This window comes from Aquila chrysaetos, chromosome 21, assembly GCF_900496995.4.
Source record: "Aquila chrysaetos chrysaetos chromosome 21, bAquChr1.4, whole genome shotgun sequence".
Taxonomy (NCBI): Eukaryota; Metazoa; Chordata; class Aves; order Accipitriformes; family Accipitridae; genus Aquila; species Aquila chrysaetos.
The window spans coordinates 12,615,692-12,634,352 of NC_044024.1; positions in this window are offsets into that span (position 1 = coordinate 12,615,692).

The window sequence follows — 18,661 nt, forward strand, 5'->3', positions numbered from 1 at the left end:
TTTCATGGCAAGATCTCATACTGCAACAGAAAAGAAGCTTTAATGATTTCTTCTAGTCGTAGTTTGGGACAAGGTGCTAATAATTGCTTCACATCCATAGACAATCTTCAGGGTTCACACCTGCCCAGTGTAAATAACCTCTGTCCTTTTATGAAGAATATTTTGTCTAGATTAGAATTTCAGCACTTCTGCTATATTAATCCGTATCCTTAGTAAGCAGCACCAGTATATACTCAAACATCCTGGAAACCCAGATAGGGTAGGTCTACACTGTTGGCAGCAACAAACACCCTGTTAAATTCAATACCTGCCCACCTCTGTTATGGGGTACTGAAAGGATTTTTTGTTAATAACAGCAGGGACATTGTTATCATTAATGGTGCGAGTAAACTTATTGAATATTCAAATAATGATAGAGCTCCACATTTTCAAAAGCCCTTAAGTGACTGAAGCATCCAAGTTACTCTGACTTTTCAACGACTCCGGCATATAAGTTGCATAATAGTAATATCCAAAGTGATATGCAAAGTTTGTAAAAACATTAATAGCATGTTTAGCTTGGTTTATTCTGGAAATTCTCTTGCTGTTGGAAAGAAGAAAACCTCAAGATCAGTTTGTATAACAGCATGCAAGAATATCAATACACTCCCTCCTAACTCTATTTGCAGGAAATACCACTGCAGATTAACCTCCAAAAGTTTGGAAGGTAGCAACAAGGCAGAGTCTAGTGCATTGCTCTGTCAACTATCATGCATTAAAGTGAATATGTAGCCTCTTAAATTTGAGAAAGAACAGAGATTCTAAAAAAAGAGTTGTTTTGAAAATTTCAAACTAATATCTTTAATGCATGTGAAATCTTCAGTGTTAAAAAGGTTTCATTTTTTGCTGATAAATCTTGGGAGCATTCTGTGTCCAAGAATATATTATGTTTTGACCTGTATCAACACAATTTTCATTAACTAATTTCAGGCAGGCAGAGGCAGAAGAAAGAAAAATTGAGAGCAAAATGGATACTAAAACTTAAATGAAATAAAGTATTTTATTTCAAGGCAGCTGAAAAGCATTTCATTTGAACCACCATGATTTCACTTTTTTTTACAGTTTTTGAAAAAATGCAGATTTTTGAAGGAAAAAAAGAAAGAACAACAAACATTTTCCAGCCAGTTGTCTTCTGAAGTCTCATTTAATAGACCCTGTGCTGAAAAGCCCTTGTAAGTCACTCTCTGCCTGGAGAGTAGAAGGAGCCGAGCCGACTCAGCTGCAACTCAAACACATGGTTTGAGGGAGCCTAGACACTTTGTGCTTGCTGTTTAGATCATGCAGCTTTCCCCCAGACAATACACTCCTCCAAATGAGGGTGATGCTGAAGCAGCTGTCTAAATCGGGCACTGTGTCAACAGTTTAAATATTAACTGTTCCATGTGTTCTCACCAGCCCGTGGGAAATGCAGTATCAGCCAGAGGATTCAACCTTGAATCCTGCTCATGGACTTTTTCCCCCAAACAGAGCTGTTCAGTCACGAAGAGCCTGGAGATAGCCCACACTCTCTTCCAACAGCCACCTCTGTCACTCCATTTCTTACACCAAAAGGGCTATGTAGGAAAACAGGGCTTTTCCATGACCGCAGGGTCTGTTTGGGCAGGCTGCTGCAAACACGAGCAAAAGTAACTCAGCGTCCCAGGACATGTCTGCTGAAGGGGTAAAGGCTCCTTCTCCATGAAACTGAGGACCTATTACCTCCAAAACACGCAGGTTTGAGACATTTGGCTACTCGGCCAAAAAACCCAAACTGTAAAACCTGCTTCCTATAAACCACCAGGAAGCAAGCATGCTTGGGGTCAAACAAGCCAGCAACAGATGTTGCTGACAAGCATAATGTCAGGGTCTGCACCAGCTTTGGTTAATGGGTTCACTTAAGTTTTGACATCGTACTAGGCACAATGCAGGAGTCTGGCCTTGCAATAATGAAGGCACAAATTATGATAGCAAGGTCTGTAGCTGGAAAAATAGTCTTCAGAGGAGTTCCTGGTTAAAAATGTGACTTATATAAGCTGTTATGGACAGTGGTTTTTATGACCTCAGTTTTAGGACTGAAAATTCACCTCTGTAGCCAGTTGTGTATTTACAGGTCAGGTCCTAGATCAGGATTTAGAAGAGCTCCCTAAAGCTCATTACACTGTGTCAAGGAAGGGTCTGACTTCAGCCTGTATCCACTATACGGGAAAAAGATCAACCCATCCCTTTCCCCCGTACTTGCACTCATGTGACAACAGAAGAGCTCAGCTTTAGCACTCACACCACTCCCTCAGGAGATGTTGTTGGGTGAACATGCAAGACAAATTAGAATGTATGAGTCGTTGAAATACGAAGTAGTATCAGCAGAAGTAGATAGATAGGGCAGATATGAGGCTGTGTTCTTCATGATCCATGTCTAAAATCTCTGCTGTACAAGCCCTCGGGAAAGAGCTCTCCCCATGTAGATAAAGCCAGCATTTTGGTGGCATAATACAGAGCTCACAGCAGTACTGTTTTGAGATGGCCCATCTACCGTGTACCCGATCCCACAGGGTAGATCCATCCTCACCCACCCACATCCTCACACTGTATATTCTTTCACTCTGTGGGTTTATTGGTGAATGATGAGTACATTTTCAACTGGATTCATCTTTCAGTTGCTATGCGGAGACGCACCCTCCTCAGGGAGCTGTGAAGATCACAACAGGAGCTGCTGCCCAGTTTGTTAAAATACTGAGTTTAAAGGCAGGTGCTGTAGGTACAGATGGAGCTTCTTTTTAGGACAGGGCTGAAAAGTCAGCACTCTGCTGAGCACCGCCAGTTGCACTCCTGCTGGAGCAGGAACCACTGCTCGGTTCTGCACCTGGACGTCATCGTCGTCTGACAAAGACATCCCTCCCCTGCCATGCACCTTCAGGCAGAGCCGCTGGCAAGCTGGTTCTTCTGCTTAACATTGGATGACCAAGGAGGATACACAAATACTATTACTATTTCATATTTCTATTTCTAGTCTCTGTTCCTTTTCCCAAAGGCAAGGTCTTTTTTTTTTTTCTAAAGTTTGAGCAAAATCCATTCTGCCATTTTGAAGTCAGATGGGTGAAAATGAGCCAACTTTAAATCAGAGTTGCCAACTGGTTTAATTTAATTTGGTGAATTAATCATGAGCCTAGTTCTAAGTCCTTCTTAAAAAAAACAACAACATGTTCTTCGATTCATGGGAATACATCCAGGGCTGTGTTTGCATTTAAAAACAAAAAGCAAGTTTCTGTCATGAAGACAAGCTCTCATAAATGTGACTGCTGGAGTCTATTATCAGAAGATAAATTAAAGGAATCTGCCATTAAATGTTTATTAATCAGGTAATAGGTTTCAAGTCAAAATCAAGATTTTTGAGAAGTGAAAAGGCAAATAACTAATAATTATTCAATATTTGTGTCTAATGGTATTTCTGTACCCGGTCCAAAATCTCCTTATCTCCCTTCCCCTGCAACATACATGTATGTGTACACCCCCTACACCCCCACAGAAGAATTTAACGTTCTCATCTGGGACTCTCTCACAACAGTGCTTCTGATTAGCTTTGCTGGACAAAGAAAAAAACCGTAATTTATGCAGTGGAAGCAAGGATGGCATAGAAGTACATGACTGCTCATTTTTACATTTTTGTTGGATAAAGTTTCCACCTGCCTTCATGTTATGAAACAGTGATGATGATTCACACTACAGGAATACATGAATGCCCCAGGAGGTATGTAAGCAGAGCAAGAGAAAGCCCCCAAGAATGGTATAAGCAAGAAAAACAGAAATGCAGAGTTCAGGTCTCCAGATCTCCTGGTGCAGTACCCTATCCACTGGATCATGTTAGAATCAGAGAGTATTTGTGGACTTGATGGGGAATATACAAGGCTTCCTGCTGCAGAGAACAGCTTGTTCCCCCTCCAGTCATGGTTCAGAAAGAGAAGGTAGGACTATCATCCCAATCAGCTGATGTTATTTACTGGTAGAGCTGTCCAGCTGGAGTTGGGGGAAGCATTGCACTGTCCTTGGAGGCAGGATAAGGTATCTGCTGTGCAACTTAGGGAGAAACTCCTACAACCTATTATGACAATGTGAGTGCTGCATTGGCAGAAGCTGTTGTGCAACCTGGGTCACCCTAATTGTATGAAAAGGTTGTCCACAGAAGGGCGTCAAGAAGGATAAAACAGAAAAGGATGTTTAACCCATCTTCTCACCACCCTACATATTTGCACACATATTGACCTACTTGTCGCTGTGCAAAGTTCCTAGACAAAGTCACATTGAGGTATCGGGATAGTGAAAAGCACCTTCTTCACAGACCTTAGAGGTGAGTGGACAGTGTTTTACAGAAGAGGATCCTTTCCCTGAAAGTGTCTTCAGACCACCGCTTTGTCATCATTCCTTATGGCAGAGAGGGGGTTGATGTGTAGGCAGGCAAAAGGAAGATGAAACTGCTCACCACTGAGGGAGTCTTTTGCAATTTCCCCTCAAACATGTGCCTAGTACCTTCTCTTAAGGAAGGTCATACACAGGAAAATCCCCTTCCATATGCAGCTCTCTGGAGCTTGCTAGGTGTTCCTATATGGCTCATAAATCATAGAGGCAGCTGTTACTATCAGCATTTTCCTTCTCCCTTGAAGTACCAGCAGCCACAGCAGCTGCTGAGTCTGAAGTTAATTTCACAAATTAACCTGAGAGTACCCCACAGTCCCAGGACAGCAACCCTACCTGCTCCATGCATCTTCCTGGGAGGGACAAAGCTTGCAGCCTCAGCACTTCTGTAAACTTTCCAGGAGGAGGGGAAAATCTTAGCGGGGGGGGGGGGGGGGAACCTCAGCTGGTTAAGTGTTGCAGCCAGAAGGCAAATGGAGAAGACAGGATGCATTGTACAAAGGCAAAACACAGAGCAGAGATAAAAATGAGAGAGGAGAAAAGCTCCGAAGAGTATGAATGAAACAAAGAAGGACATGAATAGTTATCAGTTATACTTTGAAAAGAAAGAAATAAGGAGTAAGGCTGGGGCTGGAAGAACTTGGTACCAGTGACAGCTAACCAGGACACAGGGGCCAGAGTCCCGTGGCAGGTTGAATACCTTTGTTTTGTTTAATGTGCTGTGATTTTTTCAATACCATGGTGGAATCACACACACCCCAAGTTTCCCCATGGAGATCTGTCTCTGCTCTCTTTTGTGTCTCTGGGGTGTGGAAGCTTCTTGTGAACCCAGCCCTACATCTCCCCATTTCAGCTGTAGGGCCTAAGCCATGCAGCTCATTATTGTGCTCTGCCTTTTCTCCACTACTTTTACCAACACACCTTCATTCCTACCAGACCTTGGCATAGGGGACATTAAAGCCAAAGAGAGAAAGGAAGAAGGGTGGCTTTTCTCTCTTTACTTGGCAGGTATTTGAAGCTGTTGTGCTACCCCAGTGAACTGCAGAAGGTGTGGGGCCTCCGTCCAGCAGCAGGCTGCGTGCTGGGGGCCAGCAGGCAAACCCACTGAAGCAAACCAGGTACCTACAAGAGATGCACACCTGAGTCATGCTGGTTGCTAACCTGTGTCAGGGCCCTGCCTGCACTAACAGGCTTTAATTAGCCTGAACAGCCTCACCTGGGATCTAGTCCTGGTATGAGTTGTGCTGCTGGTGGGTGTGTGCTCAGCTCTATCCTGGCTTGTGGGTGGGATTGGCATTGGATTTGTCTCTTTGTCTCATGTTTATTTCACAGTTACTGGGCTGTCAATTGATCTCATTACCAGCCCTGCTTTGCCTGGGTACTGTGGGACTGTGACTGCCCTTGTGACAACTCATGGAGCAGCTCTGCTCTTGCTGCTTCCCATCTTTGCAGAAGATCTAGTGGCATTTGGTAGCAGGACTACTGGGACAAGTTCTCACTTTAAAAAGGTAAAATCTGAGATAGCCAAAACACGTCCGATGAAAGCCCTGCCCTCTGAGGCTGGTATGCAAGAGGCCCTGAGCTCTAGGAGAAAGGGTGGGGTGGCAGAAATTCTCTGAGGAAATCTTGAAGTGTGCAACGGACTTACTGAGGTTTGCTAAATGTCCTCCATGGTGTCCAGTACTTGAGTTGTGGTTTGCACAGGGTGTTTCTTGATATTGAAACTGTTGAGATCTGTTGTCTTCTTGCTCATGAAGTAGTGGAAAATGTGAAGGCAGTGGACATTGTTAAATGCCATGCATAACTCCTGCAAGCACTACACCTGGGTGGTCAGGGCCTGGAACGGCAGGCAAATGCATTTGCTAATGTAGATGAATGAATGGTAAGCTCCAGTAATTGATTTGGGTTTCTGTCCCTAGAAACGCAGCTAGTGTTAAAATCCATTACTTACATGGGGTTTGTATTTCTCCTTTAAGGCTGATTAATTAAATTATTTATTTCTGTAAGTATGTAGCAAGAGGGAAGGAAGGTGGTTGAGAGAGACTGGAGCAAACAGAGTGGGCTCCATTCGATCACCAAAGGATGCCTGATTTCCTGGCCCCAGCCATGCTCGCAGGGCAGTCCTGTCCTCCTACCTAATTGGGAAGTGATGGATCAATATTGCCAAGTGTCTGGGTTGCTCCTCAGTTCTTCATAGACCAAATAGCTCTTTTGGGGGACCTTGGCAGAAAGGCTTGAGGAGTTGTCTCCTGGATGTGGTTACTGTGCATGGTGGAAGTCTGCATGACTTGCTGGTCTGGGGAGTGAGAAGTCTGGGCAGTAAACATGGCCTTTTCCTGAGCATCTTGGGATTTACCCTGCTAAGTCCCTCACTACACTTAGTGGGGAGGAGAGGGGAGGTGTGCAGGTGGTTTTCTGTTCTCCTTGGTCAGCAAGCTCCTTTGGTTAGGACCTTTTCTATATGGTGCATGGGGCAATTTCATGATATTTGCAGAGGTGAGGAATTTCCCTGAACACACAGCCAAAAAGGCCTTAAAGGCAGGCAATGGAATAGCACAGGGGGTATTGACCCTGCCTGCTTCCTATGATTTCCTGATCCTTTCCTAAGTGCAAGGTCAAACCCACTCTCTACCTGCTGTGGGAGAACATGCTCTGGGGATGCAGTCCGTGGCCTCTACCTCCTGCAACAGTGAACATTTTGTTACTTGTGTAAACTGGAAAGCCATCAAAATGGGAGGGATGAAGCAGTCTGGTATGCCTTCCCCACCCCAGAGACGTGGGACCTGCTGCTTCAACCCCTTTGGGCAGAGGAGGGAGCTGAGTCTGCCCACATCCTGACTGTAACTGCTGAGCCTATGTTGGGATCAGGATTTTCCCTCCTGACCCAGTTCTGTAAGACTATTTAGTTTCTTTATTTTTTTCTTTCTATGGGACTAAAAAAAAAAATTAAGCCTTTGGTATGAAATGTCTGATTCAGTGTAAAGCCATACACCCTTCATCTCCCACCCTTCTGTGAGAATTGCTTCTTTGCTTTGACTAACAAAAAATAGTGTGTTTGTGTGAGCACAGCCCTACTTACAGGAGGAAATAAAAGTTCAGCATTGCCCACAGTTTTGGGCTTTGATATTCTTGAACACAATGTACTAAACCTAAGGAGTCTGAGCCATCCCTTCTACAGAAAGGAGATGTGTTTGAAGTGCATGTTTGACTATGCAAGAGCTAATCCTGACTGCAGTTGAGCACCTGCAGAATTAGAAGTGGCAGAGCCAAGGTGACACTGTGCCTCCCTTGTCCTATGGAGTGGTGATGACCAGGAACCTGCTTCTCCCTTGCTCGTTGGTGTGAGCTGTGCTGCACCAGATCCTCTGCACCCAGCTGCAGGACCTGAGAGGGATGTGTGCTAGAGGAAAGCTGAGCCCTCACATCTACTTACACTTCTGCTTCCAAGAATTGCTCTTAGGTAAAGAACACTTTGATTAAAAGAACTAATTTACAAAGCAACAATAAGCAGAGAAAACCCTTCTGTGAGCTCTGTACAACAATTGCAGCACCTCACTGCTTCTGAGCTCAAAAGACCAACTTGACATTTCATGCTGGCTCCTGTGCTGAAGCAACAGGAATAATGGGAACCAGAGAGGTCATGCAAACCTTTAGTCCTCTGGGTCCTTCAACAACTAGCTCCTCCTGAGTAGGGCCATGGTTACTCCAGAACAACATCTTGTCATGAAGCAGTGGGGTCCCAGTCATTCTGCGCTTCAGATTCCACTTCAGGGGGAGCTTCCTATGTAATGTCACATTTAGATTTACACCTCCTGTCTGCTTCTCTACTGTCTTCTTCAATAAATGTGTTACAGGGCTCTGCACTAGTCTGACACAGTTTTTCTAGTTCTTTTTCTTCTCAATGTCTGTCCCAACTTTCTCAGTCAAGACCTTCAAAAAGAATTGCCAGTCTCACAATTGAAGGTCCATGCCTTGATCCCGCTCTGATATGTGATGTCCCCTGGCATCTTTAGAACCTGCTGCAGAGACAATAATGCAAAGAGTCTGACCCAGCGTGTGCAGCTCTAGTCTTGGGTTCCTTTTCACATATCCCCTTCTGCACTGTTTTGGTATATATGGAATCCCCTGCTGCATGTCCTTCCACACGCAGTGTTGCTTTGGTGATGTTTATTCAACTGATGACAAACGTCATCAGTTTTGTCTCCATCCTGATTTTACTCTAGGTGTCTGTGGCTGGAAGGAGAGCACATCAGGCTCAAATAGAGAGTCCCTGTGGTTAAAGGGGTAACTGGTGGCGCTATGCTGTGTAGGAATGGGAAGAGTAGACTGACCATCTCAGAAGATCCAACACTGTATCTATGCTGAATACTGGGAAGAGGAGCCCCTTTTGGGGAAGACTGTGGAAAGGCTGCTTCTTGAGAGCCGTATCTATTGGTGTATGTAGCTACGCACATCTTGATCTGGGGCTAAATCCCCAGGAAGTCTGAATCTACAGCTTGGTTTGAATCTGCTGTGCTCAAAGCTGAGGCTGTGCTGTGCACCCTGCTTTTCACAGAGGATTGAGAGCTCTTCTTGGGTCTGTGTACTCGCTTTCTGATTTAATTTGGTCCTAATTAATTTTCACAGTAATAGGATAAGAGGCAGAATTGCAACAGAGGAAATTCTATTAGATAAAAGGAAAAAATTTCCATAGGGAATGCAGTTAGTCATCAAAACATAGTCCCAGGTAGGCTGTGGGATCTCTGTACTTGGAGATACTCATTATTTGACAGGACAGACCTGAGGACCTAAGTTAACTTCAAAGGTGGTCCAGCTTTGGTTGGGAGTTAGACCAGAGACCTACAGAGCTCCCTTCCCACCTGAGTTATTCTGGGATGTTGTGAACTTTGTGTTGGCTCTTGCCTTTCTTCCACCTGCTCCTGACACCACCAGCCTTAGGTGCTGCGGATGTCCCTGGCACCACAAGACCCAAGGGCATGGTCCAGACCAGGGGAAAGAGCTTGGGTGTGCAGACATGACTGTGGAATAAAATTCAGTGAAGCAAACTGATTTGGGTGGAGGAGAGTAAAAATAAAGCATTGCCTTTATCAGTGGACTGTGTCCAGAGGCCAAGGAATTAAACCAGAAACATACACAAGTGTTGGGATGGGGAGTGACTTAATCAGCCGGAATTAGCTGTGGGGTTTGTCACTTCAGCTTTTTGTGTTTGGAGTGATTACAATTAAAAGATCTGACTGCTTAAGTGCTCTGTGCTAATTGGGGAATCAGTGTGCTTTCTTTTCCCTTTCTCCTCTAATTCATCTTAAGGCTTTGTTTCCAGTGCAGAAGGTGTGGCAAGCTCAAGGATTTGAAATGAGGGAGAGAGGTGGGAAATACCAAATCAAAACTGTGTGGGTAATTCCTCTGAAGCTGGGGAGGGAGGGAAGCACAGGGCTCTCCCTGCATAGGGAACAAATTTTTCCAAAGGGATGCAATAATCCTCCTTTCCTCTCCTCTGGTTACTTTTTAAGCTCTGGTCCAACAGCTCTGGGATTTAATTGAATGAGATGGGTTGGTCAAGAGTTTGCATGTTTTTGCAGATAGTATGTAGGCTGGGGCAAAGCACAGTTCCTCAGAGCAGCCAGGGGCCTTTTCTTCACCAATGGGTGCTTTTCAAGGGTGAGGTCCCTGGTCCTTGGAGAAGGCAGCTGAAGAGCTATCACATCCATCTTTTCATATACTCTCACACAAGCAACTAGCAGGCCACAGCTTACTTTCATGAGGTAGATGTTGGCAGCAATTAGCACACTCATGTATCTGCCCCAGATCAGCATGATGCTTCTTGTGCCTGGAAAGGGGATATCCTGCTTGGGTTACCTGGGTGAACAGTGAAAGGGAACAACCTAAGGTCGCCAACATGCAAGAGAGCACAGAGTGGAGACTTCTTCATGCACAAGTGGTGTCTGGGGAAGTCCTGAATGTAGTGTCACTGCAGTTAGTGATGGGGTTGGTCCACAAGTCCAGCCAGTGCACTTCTGCTCCTGATGCTGTGCCAGCTCTACTTTGGGCCACACTTAAGCACCCAGCTGGGGCCAGCTCTGTGGTGGGGTCAGGATTCAGGGGCATTGAAGCACTGGCATCACGAAAAGAATAGTGTCAAGTGCCATTATGGGCAAATGCAGCTATTCCCACCCAAAATTTGTGTTGTCAGCTCTGCTCCTCAGAGATCTGTGGTCAGCAGTGATGGGGAGCTGGGCAAAACCACTGCCATCTGCTGAATTAATCTTTTAGCAGCTGAATGCTCCTTGGTAGCTTTCTGCTTGTGCCCATGATAGCCCCTTGACATGGTGATACCGTTACCCCCTCCTTTTTGATGGAGAGCTGAGGCCCAGAACACACCTGAAATCCAACAAGGTGACTCCAGCACAGCAGGGAACAGAGCTAGCAAGAGCCTGGGTAACCATCATGTCAGAGGCAGGGGATTTGCAGAGCGCAGTGAGGACCGGCAGAGTGAGAGCTAGGGATGCAGTGAGTCACAGGCTGCTCCACCAGCCGTTCGGGAGGGCAAATGGTCCTGGAGAGCCCCTCTTCAGAGGAGGGTTATAGCGATTCTTTACAGACTTCATGACATGCTCTCGAGGAGGGCAGGCATTTCACATGCTCAGTATCTCCTTACTGGGAAGTAGCTGCAGCACTTAAATTAAATAAAAACCCAGGCTCCCCATCTTAAATTCCCCTTCCCTGGACAGGCTGCCTGTGTGCTGTGGGACTGGGGTTGACGACCAGGAAGTGTCCATCTCCAGCTGGAGACCAGGGCTGGCTCTGCAAAGGTTGGGAGGAGGTGAATCCCTCCTTAGAGACATGCAGAGGAGAGCGAGCAAGGGGTACGCTGGGGCTGCGCTGCCTGCACCATGGCCAGGGCCTGCGGGAGTCCTCTGTCCCTAACGAGCCCTTCTCACGCCCAGCCAAGCACGTCAGCAGAGCAGCCCCATCCCCGGGGAAGGGGAGGACGGGTCCCGGGGGCTCTGCCGCAGAGTACCCAGTGATGCAGCTCCTGCTCTCGCTCCAGTGGTCTCCGGAGATGGGCAGCTGTGTGTGAAACGTGTTCATCTTTTTTTCATGAATTCAGCAAGAATTACCACCGGGAAGGGAGGGAGGAGAAAGGAAAAGAACTTCTGATCCAGAGGTTGGGCGGGGGAGGGAAGCAGAGCTGTGGAGGGAGAGGAGAGAGGTGGGCAATTGAGGAGGCCTGTAGCTGTTAGAGCAGAGGTACTGTGAACCCACTGACTGTTGTGTATGATGGTTTTTCCTCCTCCATTGCCCATGCTTCTCCGTTTCCCCACAGGCAGAGCTTGCCTCACATATGGGATACAGGAGATCACCACCCCGAATCCTGAGCAGAGTGTCACCTGCGGCAGGGGATGGCTGTGTGTATGCAGCTCCCCTGGGTGGGCTGGGGGGGGGGGGGGGGGGGTGTGGCCTTGCCAAGCCACACGAGGACCCCATTCAGAACCAGGTCCAGCCGTATTGCTACCCATTACTCCTCCTTGGCTGGGTTTCTGCCTGTCAGCGCATCCCTGTCCTGCCCACGTGCTGTGAGCTGGAGGCAGCCACTGCTGAGCACAGGGCGTTAATGTACCTCATACTGAAAGGAGGAGCGGTTGCCTCTGAGTCACGTCATCGTATTCCCGTTGTTTTCCTTGCTTGGGGTTGGTGGGGAACAAGTACTTTCATGTTCAGGCAGCAAGATGGTGGGTGCTGGCATCAGCCTTTCTGTATTTTTTTGTTGTTTAGCAGCTGGCACCCTGGGGTCTGGTCTGAGGTACCCAAGGAAGGGGCCATGCCACTCCAGCAGCAAGGGAAGGACCAGCATCAAGTCTCTTCCCATTGGCGGGGAGGATGGCCAGAACCCCACTGCAGAAACTGGCTGTGGCACATGCACACTGAGGACTGGTAGTTGGTTTCAGATCTGGAAGCGTTCTCCATCCGTCGTGGTACCTGAGCACTCAGGGAGCAGTGCAAGAATGAATAGAGTCCTAGCTTCTTCCTTGCTGCTGCTGCTCAGCAGATCCTATCAGAATTCAGACTTGGAGGCAGGCTGTGTGAGGCCAGGGAGGTTTTCTTCTGTTCCTACGTAAGCTTGCCAAAGAGCTGGGAATTTGGCTTGAAGCAAGAGCCAAAGTTTGAGATCCAAGTCCTGGGAGCAGGTTGCCCTCATTGAGAAGTCCACAAGCCACCTCCTGTGCTTCTCCTGCACTGAAGGTGTGACCCGAGCTGCAGAGTGGGCTGGTGGACCCTAGATCCTTCTGGGAACAGCTGCCCTGCAATTCTGTCACTGCTTTCCTCGCAGGACCTGCCAGGCCCCTGCTGGCAAGCCCATAGTCTAACAGGCATGCAGCAACTGCAAGCAGCATCCGTATTTTCACTTGGGTGGGTGTCGCAGCTGGCTGTGCCTGGGACTGGCTCCCTTTGGGGGTGCAGGTGTGTTTGGGGTGATGCTGCCAAACAGCCAGGCAGAGCAAGTGGGGAGGACTGGAGCAAGAACCACACGCAATGTGGTGTGGGGGAGAGATGACTATACAGACAGCTTTCACTTTCCTATAGCCTCCAAAGCAGGAGGGAGATATTTAACGGAAATGTGCTGGACTGGCAGGGAAGGAATTTTTTTTTTTAAAGTTCCAAGTCAAACTGCTGCAAAACCAGGTGTTGCTGAGGCAAGCTCTAAACTAAAGGGCATGAGGGCTTTCAACTTGTCCTCCTGAGAGGAAACTCAGAGGCAGAGAGAAGCAAACCCTTCTTGCCTAGAAGCCCCAGGTTTCTCTTTTTCCCTCTTCAAACACCTAAGTGGAAGCACAGAAGGACATGTCAGCAGCACTACCAAGTCACCTGCTTGAGAGCAGCCTTGGGTGGCGAAGGGGCTTTCCAGAAACCACAGGGAGAGCAGGCAACCAGCCCAGTGCTAGGATCACACTGGGCTCTGTAGAGTCGCCTTCCCTTCAGAAGGAGCAAGAAAAATTCAACCGCTTCCTCAGAGGCTTGTTTGTATTGAGGGTCCTCGTACTGATGCTAGTCCTGTTTTTTTGAGCAGCAAGGGAAGGGAGGGAAATAGTCTCCTTGCACTAATATAATGTGGGAAAGCAGGAGGGCAGAGCTGGGTTGAGGAAGAGACACTAGGACAACTGGGATGTTGTACTGGATGTCCCCAAGCTCTGGAGCACCAAGTACCTAAACGTGCTTGTAAAGGAAACCTAATGTGCCAGCTCCTAAAGACCAATCTGAGAACATCCTGCACAAATGCAGAGAGAATTGTGTTAGACATTACACTTTTTGCAAAGTGGAAAGTGCTGTTAATGGCTGTTTTCCTAAGTGCAACAGAGCAGATGAGAAAGCCACTTGTCCCCAAAATGAAGGTGAAACTGGAACTCCAGTTCCTGTCTTAGAGAATATCTTCTGACCACAGCAGACCCGTGGGACTTCTCTTTGTGTGGGCTGGTTCCTTATCTTGAAAGTAATTGGGGCAGTAGGACGGAGTTGGCCTCTTGTGTCTCACTGCTGTCCAGTGGGACATGCAACTTGAGCCACCACCACTTGGTTGTGTTTGGAAAGAATTTGGGACGCCCCCGGGACCCAAACGGTGCCTCTGTCCTGAGGCCTTGGACTCTGCTGTTCCTGGCACTGAGATGCATCTGGAGCCAGGAGAGAGAACGAACAGCCACTCAAAGAAAAAGTCAGTTTTCTTGTTCTCCTGACAAATGAATTTAAATTGAACCAGAAGTTTTAGTGAAGCTGATAATAGCTGTGCTATTTTAATCCATCCGTGTCTCCCTTGCCTCAGCATCAGCACCGACGTCAAAGGCTTCTCAGCCAGGAAAGACCCTGGTCGGATCTCCTGGAAGCTGGCGCTCTCAGCAGCGGCATGGGAGGATTGCAATGTGCAGACGGCTGCAGCTCTGTCTCTGTTAATTGGCTCTGTACCTCTGGATCTAGTGCTTAACCCTCCACAACTGAGCATAAAATATGTTGAGGAAGTTTCCTCCTGCAACAGCAAATCTCAAACCCATATAGCCTTAATAAATAAATAAGGTTCCATGTTCCACTCCCAGATGCCACTGTGGAAATCCAGAATAAGTTCAGTGGATGTATTCTGAAGATACCAGTGTCAGGGAGAGCCGAATTTAGCCTGAATGGCAGAGGAGGGAAATGGGATGCTTTTGCTCACTGCATTGAAGCATAAACATAATTTCCCTTGTGAAGTTTTATAGTGATTCTCTGAAATATAACAAGAGGAAGCTGTGGCTCTTCAGCATCGTTTCTTTCTTTAGCTGCCCTTTGCTGATTGTACCAGAAGCAATATGTTACCTGCGTGTTTGAGGCACAGTGCCACAGAGGAACATGTCTTCGGAATTGTTAAAGCCAAGCATGTCCCAGGTGGGCTTCCTGACATCAGTGATGCCTGTCATGTCACGGGGAACAGCAAGTTGAAGAGCCTACCATGGCTGCAGTTCCTTCTGCCTAAATTTGAACCCCATCTCTGGTGATAATTGAGAAAAATCTCTTCTTTGCCATGAATTAGGGCAAAGCCCTCCTTAATCTTTGCATGAGGCAGATCAGTTGAGCACATGAAAATTGTAAGAAAGGCAGAGGTAATGTGGTTTTACTTCTTCAGCCTTTTTTTATCTTGCTTCCTTCCAGTTCCAAGTTGATTTTTTTGAGCTCAGTTATCTTTTCCCTTGTCCACCCCAAAATTTAGTAGAAGGTTGTGTAAAAAAGAAAAAAAAAAAATTAAGCGAAAGCCTGCAAACAACAGAAACCCCCCCAAAAACCCAATGCAAAAGAGTTTCTTTGTAACCAACTCGATGTCAGCATCTGTGGAAATGAAATATTTAGCCCAGGATTCAGTGCTTATCCTTCTGGTGTCAGCTCTAATCTCAGCTGCCACTTAAGAAAATGAACAAACAAACAAAAAATAGTCTAACCTTTTCCCTTACGATGATAGTTTCAAAGATGTAAATTCAGGACTTGGAATTCATCATAATGAGTTTCTTTGCATATACCAGATTGTTCGGGGGAACTTGTGATGTCCCACCATGGCTTCTGCGGCTCATCTGCACCATTGCATCTCTTCCCTCCCTACCCCAGCTCCCTCTCCATGTGCTCATCTCATTCCCAAATGCCAAAGCTGACATGCACCCTGGGGCAGTAGCAGCTACAGGCCCTGTGGGGCACCAAGATTTTTTACTTAGTTATTTTGTTATTTGCTATCACTGCTGCTCTAGCCTGGTGATGGATGCCTCTCAGCTCTGGTGGGCACCAGGGCAAGGGAGCATGCCTGCAGAGAGGAGGGGCAGTTGCACCTCTCCAGACCTGTGCCAAGCTCCAGGCCAGGTTTCCCTAACACAAATTTAATAATCCATTTTATAGGGACTCTTTAAATTGACCTTTAAGCAACCCCTAATGAGATTCTGTTTGGGGATTTGGTTTTGATTTATTTTTGGCAGCAGTAACGACCAAAAGCCAAATAATATTTTAAGCTTTGGACACCCCCGGACCCTTAACCAATCCAAAAATATTCCTGAAAAGCAAGAGAGCAGTAGTCTGCCTTTCCCATAAATGCCACAAAAATACTAACCCCAGGAGAAACTTTTTTTTAATGCTAAAAGCGAATACATTTTCAGCCAAAATAGAACTTGATGTAATAGATTTGACCTTTCTTGCTTGCTATTGCACAGTGCCGGTGCTTTTTTGCTAGCACATTGCTAAGCTGGGGCCTTACCACACCACAATTCAACCTTGCTGTATCTCAGACATTACATATCCTCTGCCACGAGGTTGTGAGTCAAGCTGGGGGTGCAGAAGAGCCCACCAGCTCCAGGGTTTGCCCAGCTTGGGGGAATCCTCTGTCTCTCTGCTGTTGGCAATGCTGAGGATGCCTGGCCAGTCTTGCTAGGGTCTGGTGAGAGGTCCCCTTCAGGTGGCCCCGAGGTTTCCATGCTTTAGACACTGGTGGTGGGGGCCATCCAGGCCAACCTCAACATAGGGCTGCCACCATCACTAGGCCAGGTCGGTGTGGCTTTGTCTTGTGAAAAACTGATGAAACAGCAGTGGTGATGGGAAGCCAAGGGAATAATGTGCTTTTACTCCAGCTGAGGATCTTGCACTGATTATTTGTGTCTTGGGGATAGATGGTTTGGTCTTTCCCCCGTTCTCCAGGGGATGGCTGGGCTCCTTATCTGGAGGCTGGTCTGGAGAGTGTCTTCACCCCATTCCAAATAGGCCAGTTGTCCCCACCTCAGAAAAGTCATGGACTCCCTGGAGGGCTGCCGGCTCTCACCTTGTCCCTCTGCAGCGGTCTTGATACTGGGAGTCAGCATGCTCTGTTTGCTTTTAATGACCACAGCGATGTTCTCATTGCAGATGAGCCTGCATGTGTTTAAAGCAGCAAAATGAAATTCCCACTGGCCCCCCTCCCCAGCCAAAAATGAAAAGTACAGCAAGGTTGGAGGGGAAATGACACAGCTGGGTGTCCTGCGTGCTCGCCCTCATCGGAGGTGTTAGCCGCCCATCTCTCATGGAGTTTCTTTGAAAAGTGTTCCTCCCCAATCAGCCGAGCCCCGTCCCACAGGGCTGGGGAGGGAAGGGGTGCTGGTGGGCAGGGGGGACTGGCAGCAGGGCGGTAGCAAGGACACAGAGGAGGGAGTACAAGAAGAGGGCTGAAAGGCTGCATGAGGGCGATAGTGAGGAAAGGCACCAGAGTAATGGCCATATAGCATCTCTATAAATACACAGCAAAAAGCTCTCGGTCCCCCAGATTGCTAGAGGCACCTAGTGCTAAGGCTGGGCACTGCCCTGCAAAGCAGAAAAGGCCTTTTCTCACCAAATACTGCTGTGGCACAGCTCATAGTGCCTGTCCTCCTGTCCCCACCAGGAGTGTGAGATGAACCCCACGATGTTGGGGTTCGATGAGGGGGATGCGGTGTCCCCAAGAGGGTACAACAGCGCAGCAGTGGCCGCTGCAGAGTGGCAGCTGCACGCCTTTCAGAGCAAGGCAGTCTCTCTCCTTCACATTTGTGCAACACCGAGCATGTTTTGGATTTGTTTCATGGTTTCTTGGTGCTGCCCTAATGCTTCTCGTGGAGCTTCAGGTGGGCAATAAGGCAAAAATAGAATGGTTCCCTGTAGCAAATGTGCTGTCTGGTCTTCCACCATACTTCTCCTCTGCTATTATAAGCCAAATCTAGGCTTGCCTGGATTTGAGATCTTTGCTTTTAACCCATTCATGGCTTTCTTTTTACCTTTGATCCCTGGCACTGGGTAAAACCCACAGAGCAAATGATGTTTGCCCCCCTTCACGTTTTATTATGAAGCTGAAATTTAGCCTTATTTCACCAAGCGCTTTTAAACTAACTGAGGATGAGCTTCTGGTCACAGGCCTCTGACTTCTTCATTTTTTCTGGGAGTCTAGACATAGGGTCCCTTGGCTATATGTGAATGTAGTCATGGCCTTGCCTTACATGGTCCTTGTAGGAAGCCAGAGAGGGGTTGTGAGTGTCTTGGTGAATTGTTTTCTTTTTTAGTAATCAAAAACCAATTCTGTAAAGCCAAAAGTAGACGTGGGACAGGGGAGGTCTCAATAGATTATACACTTTCAAAAAAATTTAAAAAAACCCCATATATAAGCATGCTCTAAACAAAAAGATCAAACATTTTTCCATAAATTTATATCCACTCATAGCTCAAATTACATGGCATTTAAAAGATCAATAAGGAAATGAAACACAAAAATTACCAGGACAATGTTTCAGCTGTTCAAATGTGCTTATTTGGTCCATTTTAGAACTTATTTTTCCATTTGAAATTTTCATCCTCATTTAGGCTGAAAAAATGCATATGAAACATCAAAACCACACCTGAACTCGAAAAATTATTTTCCTCTGCTTTTGAATGGCTCCTTTCCCAGGCTGTCAGCCACCCACCCAGCTCTTTGCAAAGTCCCTTTGGGCATAAGCAGTCTGCCAGCAGCTCATTTCTGCAGTCCCAGGCCTGCAAAATGCTGCTGCTGTTCCCACAAAGGCCAGATCTCTCAGTGGGATGCCCCAAGAAGTATCTTGCTGATAAGCCACCCTTGGCTGCTCCACGCACGCTGCTCCCCGTGCTCCTGGTCCACCTGCACCTGCCTGCGGTGCTGAGCTCCTGCCAGCCAAAGGCATGTGGTGCCGCCAGCTGGCTTTGTGCCTTGCTCTCTGCATCCCTCTCTAGC